Raw genomic sequence first — 18,552 nt, forward strand, 5'->3', positions numbered from 1 at the left:
CATTTAATTACTCAAGTGATCATATTAAGCCCAGTGTGTGTATTTTCCAAGAATAATTAGATGCCATGGTATTTCATGTCCACTTGCATTTGTAGAGGATTGCATTTTGTTAGTCATCTTAAAATAGTAATTCTGGGCCGGACACAGTGGCTCATGCCTGTAATCCCAGCACTTTAGGAGGCTGAGGCGGGCAGATCACTTGAGGTCGGGAGTTCGAGACCAGTCTGGCCAACATTGTGAAACCTCGTCTGTATTAAAAATACAAAAAATTAGCCGGGCATGGTGGTACATACTTGTAATCCCATCTACTTGGTAGACTGAGGCAGGAGAATCGCTTGAACCCAGGAGGTGGAGGTTGCAGTGAGCCGAGATTGTGCCATTGCACTCTAGCCTGGGAGACAAGAGCAAAACTCCATCTTACCAAAAAAAAAAAAAAAAAAAAAAGTAATTCTGTTACCTTATTTACCAATGATGATAAACATTTAAAGAAAAATTTAATAGTCTTCTAAAGACAGTTATTCATAGATAGCTGTAAATGCTTTTTTAAGGCTAACTTTTTATTCATTTCTTTCTCACAAGTTGAAATTAATTTCTATTCATGGGCCAGGTTTTGTCTGTTTGTTGTGTTGTAAACATGGCTCAACTCATATTTTACTTTACCTATGAAGGATGAGTAAAGATTTACAAAGTCTTAAAAGAGCAAGATTTACTTTTTAAAATGTGCTTACTACTAGAACAAGAATTGAGAGACAAGTATACGATTTCCAACTGGGCACAAAAGAACAGGTGCAAATATTATGGAGCTCTTTTATTTTATTTTATTTTATTTTATTTATTTATTTATTTTGTTTTTTGAGATGGAGTCTCACTCTGTCGCCCAGGCTGGAGTGCAGTGGCGCGATCTCGGCTCACTGCAAGCTTATGGAGCTCTTTTAGTGAAAGACAGTTTCTTACTCTCTGAGGTTTCTGTAGCAACAGGCTCCTGGGAGAATGACTGCTTCGATGAGCCTCAAAAGTATAAATTCAGAGATAGAAGTGAATAATACTGGAAATGACGAACTAAGACCCAGTAAAGCACTTCTGCATGCACCACACCTCAAGCTACCCTAAAATTTGATTTAAATTACTGGAAAGATTAATATTTGATTTAAATTACTAGAAGGATTTTGCCGATTACAAATCAAAAGCCTTAATATTCTGCTTCTTGGAATTCAGCATCAGGAAATCATCATGAATATTCATAAAGATTCAGCCACACAAATGTTTATAGCTGTCAGTACCAGTAATAATAATAATATCAAAAAGGGAACAACCTAAAAGGTCAACAATAGGGAAGAAAGTTAAATTACCAGCACACTATTGCACTGATTTATTGGAATGCTATGTGGCCATAAAATGGCATTGCAAAAGAATATTTAGCAGATGGGAAAAATATTCACTACATATTAAGCACACACAAAAATAATGCATGCATCATGATTTATGTATATTTCTAAGATGTTATATGACTAGTAGAGTACATACTGAAATGTCGGTTGGTTATCTCTGGCTGCTGCCATGAGTTATGGGTCATGGGTCATGTTATTTCCTTTTTCTTTTCTTGTCTGTATTTTAAAGACAGTTTACAATTATTTCATTTTTTTCAAATTTATACATCAAAAAATTTATTGAGTATCTTCTCTGAGTCAGCTACTGGTCTAGAGTCAGGTACCTTGTTAAATAATGCATGCCTTCTTGAGTATATGTTATTTAAAAGTTATATAAAAAGTCAATGGAAAAGAAAACATTTGTCAGCACTTAAAAGTTCATTTTAAAGAAAAGTTAAGCTTATCAGAGTGACCAGTGCTGTTTAGAAGAGTAAGATTCCACGCCTGTCTTTAGACAGAGGAGGAGTAACAGGGACCTGAGCTTTCAGACTCTCTTGCTTTCTTCCTGGTACTTAAGGAGCTTTTAGGCTATGAATGAATAATGCGTGGAAATAAAATGACACTACAGGTGGGATTGTATCTCAGAGTTAAGGCAGAGGACTTTAAGTCTGTACTGTTAGTGGTTGGTCCTGTTAAAAATAAAATGCCTTCAGAGCAGTTGAGACCATGGCAGCCTGACCTCATTATTGTAGGGAAGAAAGCGTAACAATACAACTTACTTATTGCAGTTGAGGAAGGGAAGATGAAGACAGAATTATCAGCTTAGGTAGAAAGGATAAGAAGAAGAGCTCCTGTCTGTTTAGCAAAGACAAGACAGCCACGAAAGCATCATAAGACAAGCTTGTATAGCCCAGTTGCTTCCCTCTTACCAAAATGGAAAAGGAAAAACAAAGAAGGAAGAAATTCAGCTTATGGTTTAAACTGTGCAACTATAGAAACCACCAGAACCTTTGATAATTCTTTGGCATTTTAATAAAATCTACCATTAATATTTAATTTTGATAATTTGAGTTATTCTTTCCAAATTCAGCAGCCTGTCTGAGCACAAACTTGGAAACTTTATCCAAAGCTGTTACAATGAATAAATGCTGAAATTAAGCTCTACTTAATTTTTTTTGCTTAGGCATAAAACTTCCTTTTTATAGCTCTTTTATGGCATTGCTAGGAATTTGTGTGTATAAACTATTTACAAATCGATGGCTTGCTTTATTATTTTAGGACCAAGTGAGATCTTAGTTTGTGCTTTGGTATGTTGTTAGAATTAGAAGGGCATTCATCGAGATCATGTCACTTTTCAGGCATATACTTAAAAACTGACCATCATAGACCAGACGTGGTGGCTCACACCTGTACTCCCAGCATTTTGGAAGGCCTAGGCGGGCATCACCTGAAGTCAGGAGTTCGAGACCAGCCTCGCCAACAGGGCGAAACCCCGTCTCTACTAAAAATACAAAAATTAGCTGGGTGTGGTGGTAGGCACCTGTAATCCCAGCTCGGGAGGCTGAGGCAGGAATTGCTTGAACCCAGAAAGCAGAGGTTGCAGTGAGCTGAGATCGCACTGCTGTACTCCAGCCTGGGCAACAGAATGAGACTCCATCTCAACAACAACAACAAAAATTGACCGTTATAAATAAATGCCAGGCACCCTTCTGAGGAAAGCATACATTATGGTTAGACTTTAAAACTGGAATGTGCAGTTGGAAACTGCAGGAGCTGGTGTATAATCCAGTTCTTACTCTGTTTATCAACCATTTAGGAAATTTCAGAATAATTTGGCATCATAAGACAAATTCTGAAAAAATCTTTCTATTATGGTAACATATAGAGAAGTATTCCAAAATTTTTATGCAGTTATGTTCACTGCCATTTTAATTGCTTAATAAATAAAATTCCAAGAAACATAGTAAGTAAACAAAAAAGAAAATATCCAACAAATTGAATTTATTTTAAGATGTGGACTCTTCATTTTAATTGTTTGATCACTGATCCCTTGACTTTAAAAAGATCAGAAATAAAAATCACACTTCTATTATAATTAATTTTTGGCACTAGTTTTATAAATAGATAATTCTTATCTAACCTTAAGCAGTTCACTTTATGAATTTGGCAATCAAGAGTGAAATTAGTGCTTTCAAATATGTCCCTGCCTAACCCATACACTAAATTAAAGAACCCATGATACAGCATGTGTCCCGAAAGAGGGGGGAAAAACATCCAGTTTTGACTACCACACTGTTGTACAGCAAATAAAGGCAGTTTAGTCTCCCCTGTGTCAAGTTAATAGCATCACTACCTATTTCTTAAATGGAACACTGAATTTTTTTTACCTGCCTTTCATCTGCATGCTTAACATGTTTGATGCCCCACATTTTTAAAAATTAAAAACAAAACTTTGTCCATGTTCAATTTTCCGTAATTTTTAGGGTGTAAAAAAGTATTTTTAAACATGACTTTTAAAATGAGGCCTTGTCAGGTTGGCTCATGCTTGTCATCTCAGTACTTTGGGAGGCCAAGGTGGGAGGATCACTTTAGGGCAGGAGTTTGAGGCCAGCCTGGCCAATATGGTGAAACCCCATCTCCACTAAAAATACAACATAGTGAGACCCCCATCTCTACAAAAAAATTTTTAAACGCCTTGTCAAAACTAGAGCAAAGTCATTCTAATAGGTAATGGGGAACAACAAGGAAGGAACTTTACAAGTATACATTTCTATTATATTAAATTGCTCTTCTGAATGATATAGAAGAGCAGTTTTTGAAAAATCTCATTAAGTAATGAAGGAACCAGTAAGATGCTAAAGCTTTTCCAAGGAGCATCTGAGGAACAGACCATGTATAGGCACTTTAATACAGTAATAGTAGAATGAGATTACTAGGTTAGATACAAAACTGGTTCATGTACAGGGCAATAAGCTATGACCTCTGGAGGCTTTTATTTTTTGTTTTTTTCCTACCAGACAGCAAAAGTTTTATCTCTGCTGGAAACAGGCCGGGCACAGTGGCTCGTGCCTATAATTCCAGTACGTTGGGAGGCTGAGTAGGGCAGATCACTTGAGGTCAGGAGTTTGAGACCAGCTTGGCCAACATGGTCTCTACTAAAAATATAAAAATTAGCCAGGTGTGGTGGTGCATGCCTGTAGTCCCAGCTGCTCGGGAGGCTGAGGCAGGATAATCACTTGAGCCCAGGAGGCGGAGGTTGTAGTGAGCTGAGATGGCTCCACTGCACTCCAGCCTGGGTGACAGAGTGAGAATCTGTCTCCAAAAAAAAAAAAAAAAAAAAAGGCTTACGTCAGCTGGAAGCAAATCTACAAGTTAACATGTCATTTTCACAGAGAAATTGCCATTAATTAACATTATACTAAAAAAATATAATTGGTGGGCCTGTTTTTTTTTTTTGTTTTGTTTTGTTTTGCTTTTTTGTTGAGATGGAGTCTCGCCTCGCTCTGTGGCCCAGGCTAATTTTTGTATTTTTAGTTGTATTTTTAGTAGAGATGGGGTTTCAACATATTGGCCAGGCTGGCCTCAAACCTCTGACCTCATGATCTGCCTGCCTCAGCCTCCCAAAGTGCTAGGATTACAGGCATGAGCCACTGCGCCTGGTCTGGGTGGGCCTGTTAAATGATGCTTTTGAAAGGACATGAAATTATCCTCTCTGCCTTCTTTTATAAGTTTAGGATCATTTTTCTTAACAATGGGGAATCTATCAATAACCTCTTGCTATTTACCCTTCTTACTCTCTTGCCTCCTAAACTTCTGCTACCCATGAGTGATATGATAATGGCTAATTAACATAGACCTTTCATTTTTGTCCTCCTCTCCCCTGCCCCTTCACACACACACACATGCACACACACACACACACACACGCAATCACTACCACACACATGTAATGCAGGAATCCAAAAAGAGCATGAAAGAAAATCAGGTGCCTCTTCCACTGATAGAATACAATATATCCAACTTAATGCTAATATAGAAGAGTGACTTAACCTTTGAAATACTCTGCAAAATTCATAAGTTAAATAGGTATGGTCTAGGTCATTCCCTTAATATGAATATCAAGGGAATAGCCAAAGGGTTTCATTGTACTGAAATTTCCTTGCAACGATTCCTGCCAGATTGAAATGAACTTGCAGCACTCATAATCATATCCCAAGCAGAGGTATTAAGGGTGCATCCAAGGTGTATTCTGCTGGTATCAGCAGCCAAGGCATTCATTTTGTATCTGAGGTTAGTGCTTCTGGAATTTCCTGGTGGCTGTCCCCTCAAAGATTTTCTTTGGTACCTTTTCCAGCTGGCTCTCTTCTCTATCCTGTCTCCAAGATGTAAATATTCCTTCTCTCTTTTGGTTCACTACCCACACAAAAGAATGAAACCAAATTCAATTATAGGAAAGTATTGGCACCAGATAGAATTTCTTTATTAAGGTGAAGTATGATTCTGCTTAACCCAGATAGAGTAATTTTATATTTTTATTTTGCTTGAGAAAATTTGAATTTGGGAATTCTCCCACTACTTAAATAATTTTAACCCAAAGCTGCTGTGGGACCTCCAAAATAATATGGGAACACTTTGATTATTTTTTTTTTCACATTTGGAGTGGCTTCTGCAGCAATTCTTTGCAATACTTTCAAGAAAGTTAAAACCCCTATCTCCTGTGCAATCACTTTTGGTTTCTTTCAGCCTTGGATGACTCCTTATGTTTTTAGTAACCACAATGCCTTATCCCAGATGATAGTGGCTTTATTTTGTATGAGTTAATCTTAATTCTCTTTCTCATCTGGAACACCTATGGCGAGATGAAAGGAATCATACTGTCTTCTTATTTCAAAAACACATGCTCTGGCGTTTTCTGGACTGGTTTAGGTATTCTACAACCAGAAAACATGTTTGGAATTCTTTTACTGGTATCTCACCTTTTTCATAGTATTGGTCCATCAATTAAATATAAAAATTTAATTTTGATGAATCTTCTTTACTTCCTTATGACCCCTGAAATGTAGACAACCCAAGGTCATCTCATGATAAGTGATTTCATCACCTTGTAGCAGTAAACTGACATTGTGGTTTAGAAAGTCATACTTACCCTAGAGCATTTTTCAGTTACCAGACTATGTTCTGTGAAAGGTCAGGTTTGTTTATTTGTTTGCTTGTTTTGCTGATCGGTCGGTTGGTGTTTTTGTTTTTATAAGACTTTTATTTTTCTAAGGGTAGTTTTAGGTTTACAGCAAAATTGGATAGAAGAAGGCTCAGACATTTCCCCTATACTCTCTGCTCCCCTCCCACCCCATGCACAGTCTCCCTCATTATCATCATCCTCCACCAGAGGGTACATTTGTTACAAGTGATGGACCTACAGTGACACATCAAAATTACCCAAAGTCCCAGAATTTACCTCAAGGCCCACTCTTGGTGTTATACATTCTGTGGGTTTGGAAAAATGTATAATGCCAGGTATTTGCTCATCATCATAGTATCATTCAGAGTGTGTTCACTGCTCTGTCTTCTGTGCTCTGCCTGCTCATCCCTCCTCCCAACCTCCAACCCCTGGATTTTAAAATATAGCAATGAATATTCTTTCCTTTTTTTTTGAGACAAGGTCTCACCCTGGTGCCCAGGCTGGAGTACAGTGGTGTGATCATGGCTCACTGCAGCCTCAACCTCCTGGGCTCGAGTGATCCTCCCACCTCAGCCTCCTGAGTAGCTGGGACTATAGGCACGACCATTATATTTGGCTAATTGTTTTCTGTTGTTGTTTGTAGAGACAGGGTCTCACTATGGTGCCGAGGCTGGTCTCAAACTCGTGGGCTCAAGTGATCCTCCCAGGTTGGCCTCTCAAAGTGCTGAGATTACAGGCATGAGTCACTGCATCCAGCTTCAAATTGTTTTTATAAAGGGAAAATTTATCCAAAATATAAGATAACCAGTAATGTTTTTTATAATTCTGAAGTGTCAAAGCAAGCAAGCAAATGTGTTATCATCCAATAATTAATTCCACTAATGCTGTCTCATTCACTTACCACATTTAAATTCAGTTCTATAAACATTTATTGAATGCCTATTACATAGTGTGGGTAGTCCCTGCCTCTAAGGAATGTGCAGTTTAATGGCCATGAACTAATGCACTCAACCAACAGTAATACTGGCCAGAATGTATTATTGCTTTAATAAAGCTATACTAGTCATAAAAACATCAACCCCTTACATTTTTATTGGATATGGTGCAGAATATAGCTAACGAGACCTTGGAAATCATCTGATTCAACCATTTCACTTTTTAATAGAAATTTATCTTATTCTCTAGTAATGATTATTTGTTGTAGAAAGTTTAGAATATGCAAAAAAGTAGAAACAAGAAATCAAAACATCCACAGTTTCACTACCTCCACTCATATGAACGTTTTGGTTTTCTTCCTTCAAGTTTCCTTGTTCATGTATTTTATTTTTTACATCTATTAGGTAAGATTGAAGGTGTGATTCTGTATGTAGATTTTTTTCATAACATATCATGACATAATCCTTTCCCAATGCCATTAAAAACTCTTGGTAAACATTTTTGATCACTAAATCATATTCAATTATTAGCTCAACCATAACTTAGCTGTTCTACAATTTGGGTTGTTCATACTGTTTCACTATGAAATGGCTTTGGGCTTAAAACTTTATCAGGATCAAATCTCTGAAGTAGGTTTACTAGGTCAAAAGTATATGAACATTTGTAAGGCTCTTGCAAGGTAGTTTTAAATACCATGCATTTTGCATGTTGCATTTGGATCTCTTTTCACAGTGGATTTCATTAGCCTTTCCTTACACATGCTACAGGCTCTTCTGCCTTTTAATTGGCAAGGAAATCATCAGGAACTGAATACACATTGGAGGGTGGAGATAAGCAGAGTCATCAAAATCTGCTTCCAAGAAGAAATGGAAACTTAATGTAGCTAAGCTTTCAGTAGCACCCTCCTCAATTTCTGTTATTGCCTTTTAAAGTTGTCTAGACCGCCTATAATCCCAGTACTTTGGGAGGCTGAGGTGGGTGGATCATTTGAGGTCAGGAGTTCGAGACCAGCCTGGCCAACACGGTAAAATCCTATTTCTACTAAAAATACAAAAATTAGCCGGGCATGGTGGTGGGCACCTGTAATCTCAGCTACTTGGGAGGGTGAGGCAGGAGAATCACTTGAACCTGGGAGGTGGAGGTTGCAGTGAACTGAGATCGTGCCACTGCACTTCAGCCTGGGTGACAGAGTGAGACTCTGTCTCTAAATAAATAAGTAAAGTTACATAGGCCTTGACTTATGTAACTATAGAAAGTTAATGGTTCCTTGCTTATGGAATTGGAGTGGGGGGAGACAGAAATTAAATGAGATTTGATTCATACATACATTCATACAAACTACCGAGTTTCTGGTAATTGTTGTTAATAACAATTTCAGCGAACACAGATTCTCCTAATAGCTGTGAAGGATGTGAGTGGAATCATGAGAAAGAGATGGCCACTACTACTACAGATATGCCACCTTGGAGATGAGAGTTTATTTGGGGCTGAGCCTGAGGTTCTTTGTGGATATGCAGAAAGGTTGGGGGTCCACTGGGGTCCAGCATGGTTTGGCATATCATATCAGTTCTGAGACCAAAATGCCTATGGGATCTCCCAACCCCAAACCAGGCCCCTGGGATCCTCTGAAGGGAGGGGATTGACACAGGCTGGGTGGTCTGGAACTTCTGCAGACTCAGCCCCTCATTCTGGGCTGAGCCAAGGCCAGGTCATAGCCTGACCAGTAGTGGCTGCACAGTTGACTCAGAAGTGGCCCTGAAGTTGCCTGAATAGCTTTCATTCTTCAGCATAGACAAGCAGAATGTGAGAGAATTTGTGACACAGACACCAACTTTCCAGGGGTCCTGGCCTGCTTCCACCCCTTCATAGACTTGAACATCCATAAATGTCCTTTCAGTCTTCACTGCTAAAAGATAAATCAGTTTTTAACTTCTCCTCAGAGAACCTCCTTTATGTGATCCCCATGGATATTTTCTGATTGGTTTTCTAGCTTCTCCCATCCCTCCTAATTTGTGGAAACCAATGTGTAGTTTAGAAGCAACATAAGGGAGGCTTACCTCAGACACACCAGCTATACTTTTCTCTTTTGGCAGTCTGAGTCATACTCACTTTCTGTTTTCTTAAATTTTAAACTGGTGTAGATTAGTTTGAGGTCTCTCGGGGCCCCTGGATTTTTCTCTGCCATGTTTTCACATAGTCTAACATAATCTATACTATTTATAAAGCTTGGCTTCCCAGCTCAAGTGTTATATTTATGTGTTCCCTCACAAATTTGGATGATAAGATTACTGTTTTGTTAACTCAGCAGCCAGTTGGCTTACCATTGAGTTCCTATTTGTTCTTGATTTTTTTTTAATCAGACAGATTCACTTTGTAGAAGAGGCTTAAATTTAACCTTCTATTGCCTTTGCTGCTTTGAATCCAAAGCATTGAGATACTGTTCGTGTGAGTCCTCCAATCCTGTGGAAATGCCTCCAGATTGAGAAACTGTCCTATGAATTATTGTAATTTCAAATACAATAATATTTTTGGACCAAAAACTGCATTGTGCATCTCAGCCATTCCCCCAAGTGAACCAGAGAGTTCATGACTTACAAATAAGAGAGCTGAAAAGTTGGCTTGCACTGTTGTACTGCCTTCTTCCATATTCTCTTCAGGCACCCATCTTCACTTCTCAGTGGGAGTTTGAGGTTGATATTTCAACCTCAAATCTGATTATTTTTCACCCAAACAGAATCCTGGCAAACACATGGTGGTAGGTGAAGGCTATGGAGAAGAAGCGGGGTCAAGCAGTGCTGGACTCTATGTAGAAGCTTCGTGAATGATTAATCAGTTGAGAAAAGAAGTAGTTTGTGGGTGAAAAATAAGATTAGGTAGTCCAGATGAAGGTCTTATTATTAAGGCAGACATTTTAATAGGTTTTTTTTTTTTTTTTTTTTTTTTCAGAGGACCAGTCAGTCCTTGGAATGAGTGCAAATTTTATTGTGCCAATAGAAGCCCATGGTGACATACTAGATATACACATTGGATTTATGAATGTAGTTGAGCATGTGAATGCATGGATTGTGTAAATGTTGATAACCACGAAGACGTATTAAATGGGAGTATTCTTACGAGAAGGTTATAACTAGTTATATTAGGCATAAAATTGTACTCTCTGATTTATAACTACAAGCTCTATGTGCAGAACTCCTTGCTTTTTATAATGCTGGTTCTTTGGCCATGTATTCTTAGCTATAACTGTGTTTTAAAAGAGCCATTCTGTTTCTGGATTTTGACAATATAGGTTGAGGTTGATCTCTGTAGAGTAATGTTGTTTTCCAATAATATTACAGACCACAAGCTGAATTACGAGTTTGTGGTAATTCAGTCATGGTATGAGTTCTCTCTCTCTCTGGCCCTCATATGCCTCCCCTGCGACATTTATGAGAAGAGAGTATCTGAGCAAGGCTGAATATCTGCCTCATCCCTTGGATTCAATATGTTTAGGACCAAATCTTAAATTAGAAAGAAAAGTTAATTCAAATTGTAAATGCCAGTTTTAAATGACTTGCAAATTGCTTTTCTCTCCACTTTTTTACATTGTCTTCTTAATTAACAAAGAAGAATCACTAAAGGAAGGGGGCTACTTAGAAGAGCTAGATTCCAATCAACATCTCCAGTGATTGCTGCATAACTAAGATGAGTACTAACCACTCCTTAGAAAACAAAGAAGAAAATCTCAAAGATTAAAGAAAATTGTTAAAGTTAGAGACATAAACAGACCCAAATACTTAAAAACAACAACAACAACACATAATTCTCTTTGTTTCCTGCCCCCATCCCTGTACTATTTATCAGGGGGAAGGTTCAGCTTATCAGTTGATTGGAAGGCATTGTTGTGTAGAGAATGTGGGTTTTAGGTTAGATCTAGTTTCGATTCCCTAATCTGTCCTTTACTGGCTGTGTGAATCTGAGCGTTACTTAATGGATTACTCAAGGATTTATTGAGATGATTCATGTAAGGCCCCTAGGAGAGTGCTTGACTCATAGTAAATGCTTAATAACTTTTGGCTTTTATCAGTGAAAAACTTCATCATTATTTATCACCACCATCATCACTTTCATCATCACGGTAGTCGTTACCATCACCACCACCACCATCATCATCACCATCATCACCATTTCACTCTCCTAGTTTTCTTTCAGCCTCTCTGTCTACTCCTTAATCCTCTCTGCAGACTCTTCCAAACTCTTAAAATTGAGGTTCCTGAGGGTTATATCTTAGGCCTTTTCCTGTCTCTCATTAGCTATTCACTCTCGGTGGCCTCATTCACTGTGGGGGCTTCATGCATCAGCCATTGATGATAATTCCCAAATCCATAACTGTATCCCAGATCTCTCTTCTAAAGCCTGCCACCTTATATCCAGCTGTCTACTAGACACCTCCCCTTGAATGTCCCAGCAGCGTTAAAACTGAAATTCAACACATCTCTCTCTACTTTGATCTTGCTTCTTCCCTTCGTTTCTTATGAAGAAGGCATCACCATTCACTCCATTACTAAAGCTAGAAAATTCAGAGTCATCCTTGACTCTTGTCTTTCCCCACCTCCAATGTTCAGTCAATGATCTGTGTCCATTCCACCTCCTAAACTATAAGCCTGTGTCTCTAAGCTCTATTTAGGGACCATAATACAGTTGTAATCTCAGTGCTTGGCACAGGGATCAATGAATAATTATTGAAATTAATGAATAAAAGAGTGATTCTTCAGGCTGGGTGCCGTGGCTCACGCCTGTAATCCCAACATTTTGGGAGGCCAAGGCGGGTGGATCACAAGGTCAGGAGATCGAGACCATCTTGGCTAACATGGTGAAATCCTGTCTCTACTAAAAATACAAAAAACTAGCCGGGCGTGGTGGCAGGTTCCTGTAGTCCCAGCTACTCAGGAGGCTGAGGCAGGAGAATCACTTGAACCCTGGAGGTGGAGGTTGCAGTGAGCTGAGATTGCGCCACTGCACTCCAGCCTGGGCAACAGAGCGAGACTCCATCTCAACAACAACAAAAAAAATAGTGATGCTTCCATTTCTATAACCTCTTCTGTAGTTCAGGCCACCATGAGTTCTCACTGACTTATTAATTCACAATTTAGAAATCCTGCAGTTGAAATATCCTAATATGCCTCCTGCTTCTAGGGTAGCAGTGCCCACCCCCAGCACCACAGGAGTTCATTTTCCACACTGCAGCCAGAGTCAATTTTATAAAACTCAAGAATCTGATCGTGATCATGTCTCTTCTGATAGTGACCTGGTTTATAATTATTGTTCTGGAACACTCTCAAAAATGTAATAGTATATTGTCTTCTAGTCCCTGTTTGTCATATTTGTGATAGTGGGGGAAATGATTTTGTGTTCCTTTGACTAAAAGTTTATTCTAGGACAGGATTTGGGGTTGGTACACGCTGTCAATTCCAGGAAGTCTTGCAGGTGATAATGTTGCAAAACAAAGCAAAGAACAGCTGTTTTCTAGCCTTATCAAGCAGTTAGGGTTACTTTTATTTCAACTATGCAACAGAAATTGGTTTTAAAGTTATTTGCTTTGAAGTTAAAATTACCTTTACTCTCATTTTTCTAACAGATACTAGATTGTTTAAGTTCCGGATTCCATTTTCACACTCATAAGAAACACAAAGTGTCTCATACTTCCAATATAATTACAGTATTGTATTCTTTGCAAATTTAAACTTGCATGCTTTTAGATGGTATTTTGTATACTGTTATTTGATTTACCAAAAAATCCTAACATCATAGCATTTTGTTCCACACGTATTGACTAGAAAGGAGTTCTGAATCTAACCAAGAGTCTGTAGACATTATTAAATTAGATGAAAGATTAATAGCTTTTTTCCAAATAGAAATTGCTTTAGTGTTTTTCTGATTACAAAACAATACATAGCTGGGCATGGTGGTATGCCCCATAGTCCCAGCTACTCAGGAGGGTGAGGCAAGAGGATTGCTTTAGCCCAGGAGTTTGGGACTCTAGTGTGCTATCATTGCACCTGTGCTCTGCACTCCAGCCTAGGCAACATAGCAAGACGCTGTCTCTTAAGACAAAACACACGCAAAAACAAAGCAATACACATTCAATGGAAATATAAAGAAGAAAATAAAAATATTCTATAATGTCACTTTTAGGTTATTGTGTTAAACCTTGTAAGGTATGTATTTCTATATCTAGGCTTTTTGTTTTCCTGTGTATATAGTCATGTCAATGCTGCTTTATTATTATTATTATTATGCTTTAAGTTCTAGGGTGCATGTGCATAACGTGCAGGTTTGTTACATATGTATACTTGTGCCATGTTGGTGTGCTGCACCCATCAACTCATCAGCACCCATCAACTTGTCATTTACATCAGGTATAACTCCCATTGCAATCCCTCCCCCCACCCCCGTGATAGGCCCCGGTGTGTGATGTTGCTTTTTTTAAAAAAAATGAAAGTAGTGTCATTCAACACTTACGGCTTTAAAGTGTGTTTTCAGCTTGACAAGCTTGGGACTTACAGGGAGAAAAATAGGTAAGGCAGATTTTTAGAAAGTTTTGCTTTCCAGTGTTTTGGGTGCTGTAATTTCCTCTTCTCCTTCCCCATTAGAAAAACATCTATACAAACTTGTATTAATATTATGAGCTAGGTATGGTGGCTCACACTTGTAGTCCTAGCACTTTGGGAGGCTGAGGTAGGAGGATTGCTTGAGCCCAGAGTTTGAGACCAGCCTGGGCAACATAGTGAGACCCCATCTGTACAAAAATAAAAATAATAAGTAAAAAACAAACAAACACTTGTATTGATCTTTGAATCCGTCAGCCTTCATTTGCAGGATTCAGAAACCACTCTAGCTTCTTTAAGCAAAAAAAAAAAAAAAAAAAAAAAAAAAAAAACCCTTTATTTTAAAAAATCAGTGTTTACAAGATTATTGGAAGATCTAAAAGAGTGGCCTTTAGGTGGGCCTCCAGAAATAAGCCTGAACTGATGAACTGGACTGTCAGGGGGCTACCTCTGCCCCATGATTAGGAAGATAAGGAATCAGAAAGCAGCCACTGGAATGACTGATTCCACAGACACATCACCCTAGCTGATGTTTGGGGACAGTCTTGTCACCCCCACTAATATTGCCTCAAGAGTCACACAGCTTTTTGGCTTGATCCACACTGCCAAAAAAATGAATGTCCTGCATCCCTGTGTCTTGCTTCTCTATCCTCACTAAACTCATGGCCTGTACGTCGGAAGCTAAAAGACAAAGTCTTCATAACTGTGCTCACCATTGGAAATCACAGATTTTCTCTGCCTCACTTCTGTCTTCTAAAGGCACTGTTCTCATGACTGCTAATTCACAGGCAGCATAGGGCTCTTTGTTTTTTTGTACAAGTTGGTGTGAACAAAGTTCACAATATCTGGTGGAAAGGCAGGCTTGAACACAGCAGGCAAAATGATGTTTTTGCCAGATAACTCTCCCTTTTTGGAGTCTACTGCTATCAGTGGATGAGTACATGCCATGGTAGGGTGAGAAGTTTTAGGGTACTGGCAGAGCTGTGGCTCCAGTACCCAGCATCTGAGGTGATGGGACTCATTGTTCTGGCTAGGGTGCCTTTGGAAATATGGGTCATGAAGACTGCATGTTTGCACCAACAAAAACCTGGTGCCATTGGCACTGTAGAATGAACACAACCCAAAAATGATATGCCATTTGCTCTGCCCAGCTGCCTCAGCCTTACCAATGCTGGTCATGTCTAAAGGTCATTGTATTGAGGAAGTTCCTGAACTTCCTTTGGTGGTTGAAGATAAAGTTGAAGGCTACAAGAAGACCCAGGAGGCTGTTTTGCTGCATAAGAAACTTAAAACCTGGAATGATATCGAAAAGGTCTGTGCCTCTTAGCAAATAAGAGCTGGCAAGGACAAAATGATAAACCATCCTTGTATCTGACACAGGACACCATGCATCATCTATAATGAGGACAGTGGTATCATGGAGGCCTTCAGAAACATCCCTGGAATGACTCTGCTTAATGTAAGACAACTGAACATTTTGAAACTTGCGCCTGGTGGGCATGTGGGATGTTTCTGCATCGGACTGAAAGTGCTTTCTGGAAGTTAGATGAATTGTATGGCACTAGGCATAAAGCTGCTTCCCTCAGGAAAATCTTCCCATGCACAAGATGAGCAACACAGACCTTAGCAAAAGCTTGAAAAGCCTGGAGATCCAAAGAGCACTTCAAGCAGCAGGCAAGCAGATTCATTGCAGAGTCCCAAAGAACCCATTGAAAAGTCTGAAACTCATGTTAAAGCTAAAACCCATATGCAAACACATGTGTCGGGACACCATTCTTTGCCAGGCCAAGAATCACAAACTCTGGGGGATAAGGTAGCAGCAGCCGCAGCAGTAGCAACAGCAGCAGCAGCACTAGCCCTAGAGGCTAAATCAGATGAGAAGGGGGTTGCAGGAAGAAGCCTGTGGTAGGAAAGAGAGGAAAAAATGGCTGCTGGTGTTAAGAAGCAGAGGAAACCTCTGGTGGGAAAAAAGGCAGTGGCTACCAAGAAAACAGCAGCTTAAAAGAAGCCAGCAGAAAAGAAAGCTACCACAGAGGAAAGTAATCCTGCTGCATAAGCTTTTAAATGTGTTTATTTCATAAAGATGATATCATTTTGGACACCTTATTTTTAATATATACCTGATCGAAGAGGCAGTGAAGAAAAAGAAAAGTTCATGCGTCTAACTGGAAGAGCTGAAATCACTTCTGGAACTCTAGCTCAAGGGAGTCTAGGAAATGTGGTGTTTAGCTGTCCAGCCTCTGTAATGTAGGGCAGCCCAAGCCCACCAATCAGGAAGCTGGAGTTGGGTGTTGATGAGCCTCACGGCACATATCGAGGCTTTGGATACAGGATTTGCATTCCTTTTGGATGTGTCACTATACAAAGAAAAGCTTCAAGAGCCAGGCGTGGTGACTTGTGCCTGTAGTCCCAGCTACTCCAGAGGCTGAGGTGGGAGGATCAGTTGAGCCCAGGAGCTCAAGGCTGCAGTGAGCTATGCTCACACCACCACACTCCAGCCAGGGTGGCAGAGTAAGCCCCTGTCTCTATTTTAAAAAAAAATAAAAATAAAGAGCTTCAAAGCAAGATAAAGGGGAACAATTTATCTGAAAGTGTAATATATACCTCTATAATTTATTTAACCTATACTATTGCTAGTTTTTTTTTTTCTATTTTTTTCACATAAATAATGTAATAAATGGCTTTTATCAGAGTCAGTAATAGCCTCTTCCATTCTGCTAACACAGTGGTCAGTTCTCAGGCCTCATGTTGCTAAACTCAGTGATCAATTCGTAGACCTGGCTGGACACAGTGGCTCATGCCTGTGTAATCGCAGCAGTTTGGGAGGCCAAGATGGCAGTACTGCTTGAGCCCAAGAGTTTGAGAGCCCAAGAGTTTGTGAGACTTTGTCCCTACAAAAAATAAATAAATAAATAAAATTTTTTAATTAACCAGGCATGGTGACATTTACCTGTAGTCCCAGTTACTCGGGCGGAGTGGGAGAATCCCTTGAGCCTGGGAGGTTGAGGCCGCAATGGGCCAAAATCACACCACTGCACTCCAGCCTGGGTGACAGAGCGAGACCCTGTCTCTTAAAAAAACAAAAATCTCAGGCCTTATTTTCCTTGATCTGTCATGACACTTGACATGACTGCTCATTCTCTTCATAAAACTCCTTCTTCACTTGGTTCCAGAACCTCATGTTCTTGTTTTCCTTCTAGCTCGCCTGCTCAGTCTGAGTCTTCCTGCTGGTTCCTCCTCATCTCTCCAGCTCTTAGTGGTGGGTGCCCCAGGCATCAGTCCTGGGACCCCGTTTCTTCTTTGTGTACTCCTTTGTTGATCTCATCCAATCTTATGACTTTAAATACTCTGAACTTCAAACCCATGTATCCAGCAACTTCCTGGTTAAGATGTCTTTTTTTCTTGAGACAGGGTCTGGCTCTATTGCCCAGGCTGGAATGCAGTGGTACAATCTCAGCTCACTGCGACCTCCACCTCCCGGGCTCAAGCCATCCTCCCACTTCAGCCTCCTATAGGTGTGTACTGCCACACTTGGTTAATTTTTGTATTTTTTTGTAAAGATGGGATTTTGCCATCTTGCCCAGCCTGGTCTCGAACTCCTGAGCTCAGTGAGGCTTTCCCTAATCACCCTACATAAAGTTACAAACTAATCTCCCCTCGAGCTCTCTGAACCTTCCTTCTCTGCCATAGCACCTTGCACTTTGTATTCAACTATGAAACTTCTTCTTTTATTGTATGTCCACTCTGCCACAGGAAAATAGATTTTTAATACTTGGTTTATTATGGAATTATCAGTGCATGGAATTTTTTTTTTTGAGACGGAGTCTCGCTCTGTCGCCCAGGCTGGAGTGCAGTGGCCGGATCTCAGCTCACTGCAAGCTCCACCTCCCAGGTTTACGCCATTCTTCTGCCTCAGGCTCCCGAGTAGCTGGGACTACAGGCGCCCGCCACGTCGCCCGGCTAGTTTTTTGTATTTTTTAGTAGAGACAGGTTTTCACCGTGTTAGCCAGGATGATCTCAATCTCCTGACCTTGTGATCCGCCCTTCTCGGCCTCCCAAAGTGCTGGGATTACAGGCTTGAGCCACCGCGCCCGGCCAGTGCATGGATTTTTAATACTTGGTTTATTATTGAATTATCAGCACAGGGAACAGTGTCAGGATACATGGTAATCATTCATTGAGTATTTATTGTATGAATGCATTTCCTTACATATGCACCATTGTGCACTCGTCTAATTGTTTATTAGGATAGAATCCCTAGATTCAAAAGATATGCACTAATTGCCCAGGAGGTGTTCTTTTCTTTTTTTTTTCTCTCCCATCTCTGAGTCTGCTTGCTAGGGAACCAGAAAGGTTTTAACAATTTGTTCTCCCACCAAGGTCTATGAGAATGTCATTTTCCTGCCACCCTCACTAACACCATGCCCTGGTGACACTGGTCTTTCCATTCCTTGACTTACCATGTTTGTCCTGTCTTGATGCATAT

At 39.8% G+C, this 18,552-nt stretch overlaps 1 protein-coding gene and 1 pseudogene across 8 annotated transcripts in view; both read left to right on the forward strand.

Moving 5' to 3' along the window:
* Positions 1-18,552, forward strand: part of ANKRD44 (ankyrin repeat domain 44) — a 346,841-nt gene that overhangs the window by 262,898 nt on the left and 65,391 nt on the right. The window lies entirely within an intron of this gene.
* Positions 11,094-17,875, forward strand: LOC126932151 (60S ribosomal protein L4-like; annotated as a pseudogene). The gene has a single exon (XR_007718121.1). The product of XR_007718121.1 is annotated as a 60S ribosomal protein L4-like (transcript).

The sequence above is a fragment of the Macaca thibetana genome, chromosome 12, assembly GCF_024542745.1.
Source record: "Macaca thibetana thibetana isolate TM-01 chromosome 12, ASM2454274v1, whole genome shotgun sequence".
NCBI lineage: Eukaryota > Metazoa > Chordata > Mammalia > Primates > Cercopithecidae > Macaca > Macaca thibetana.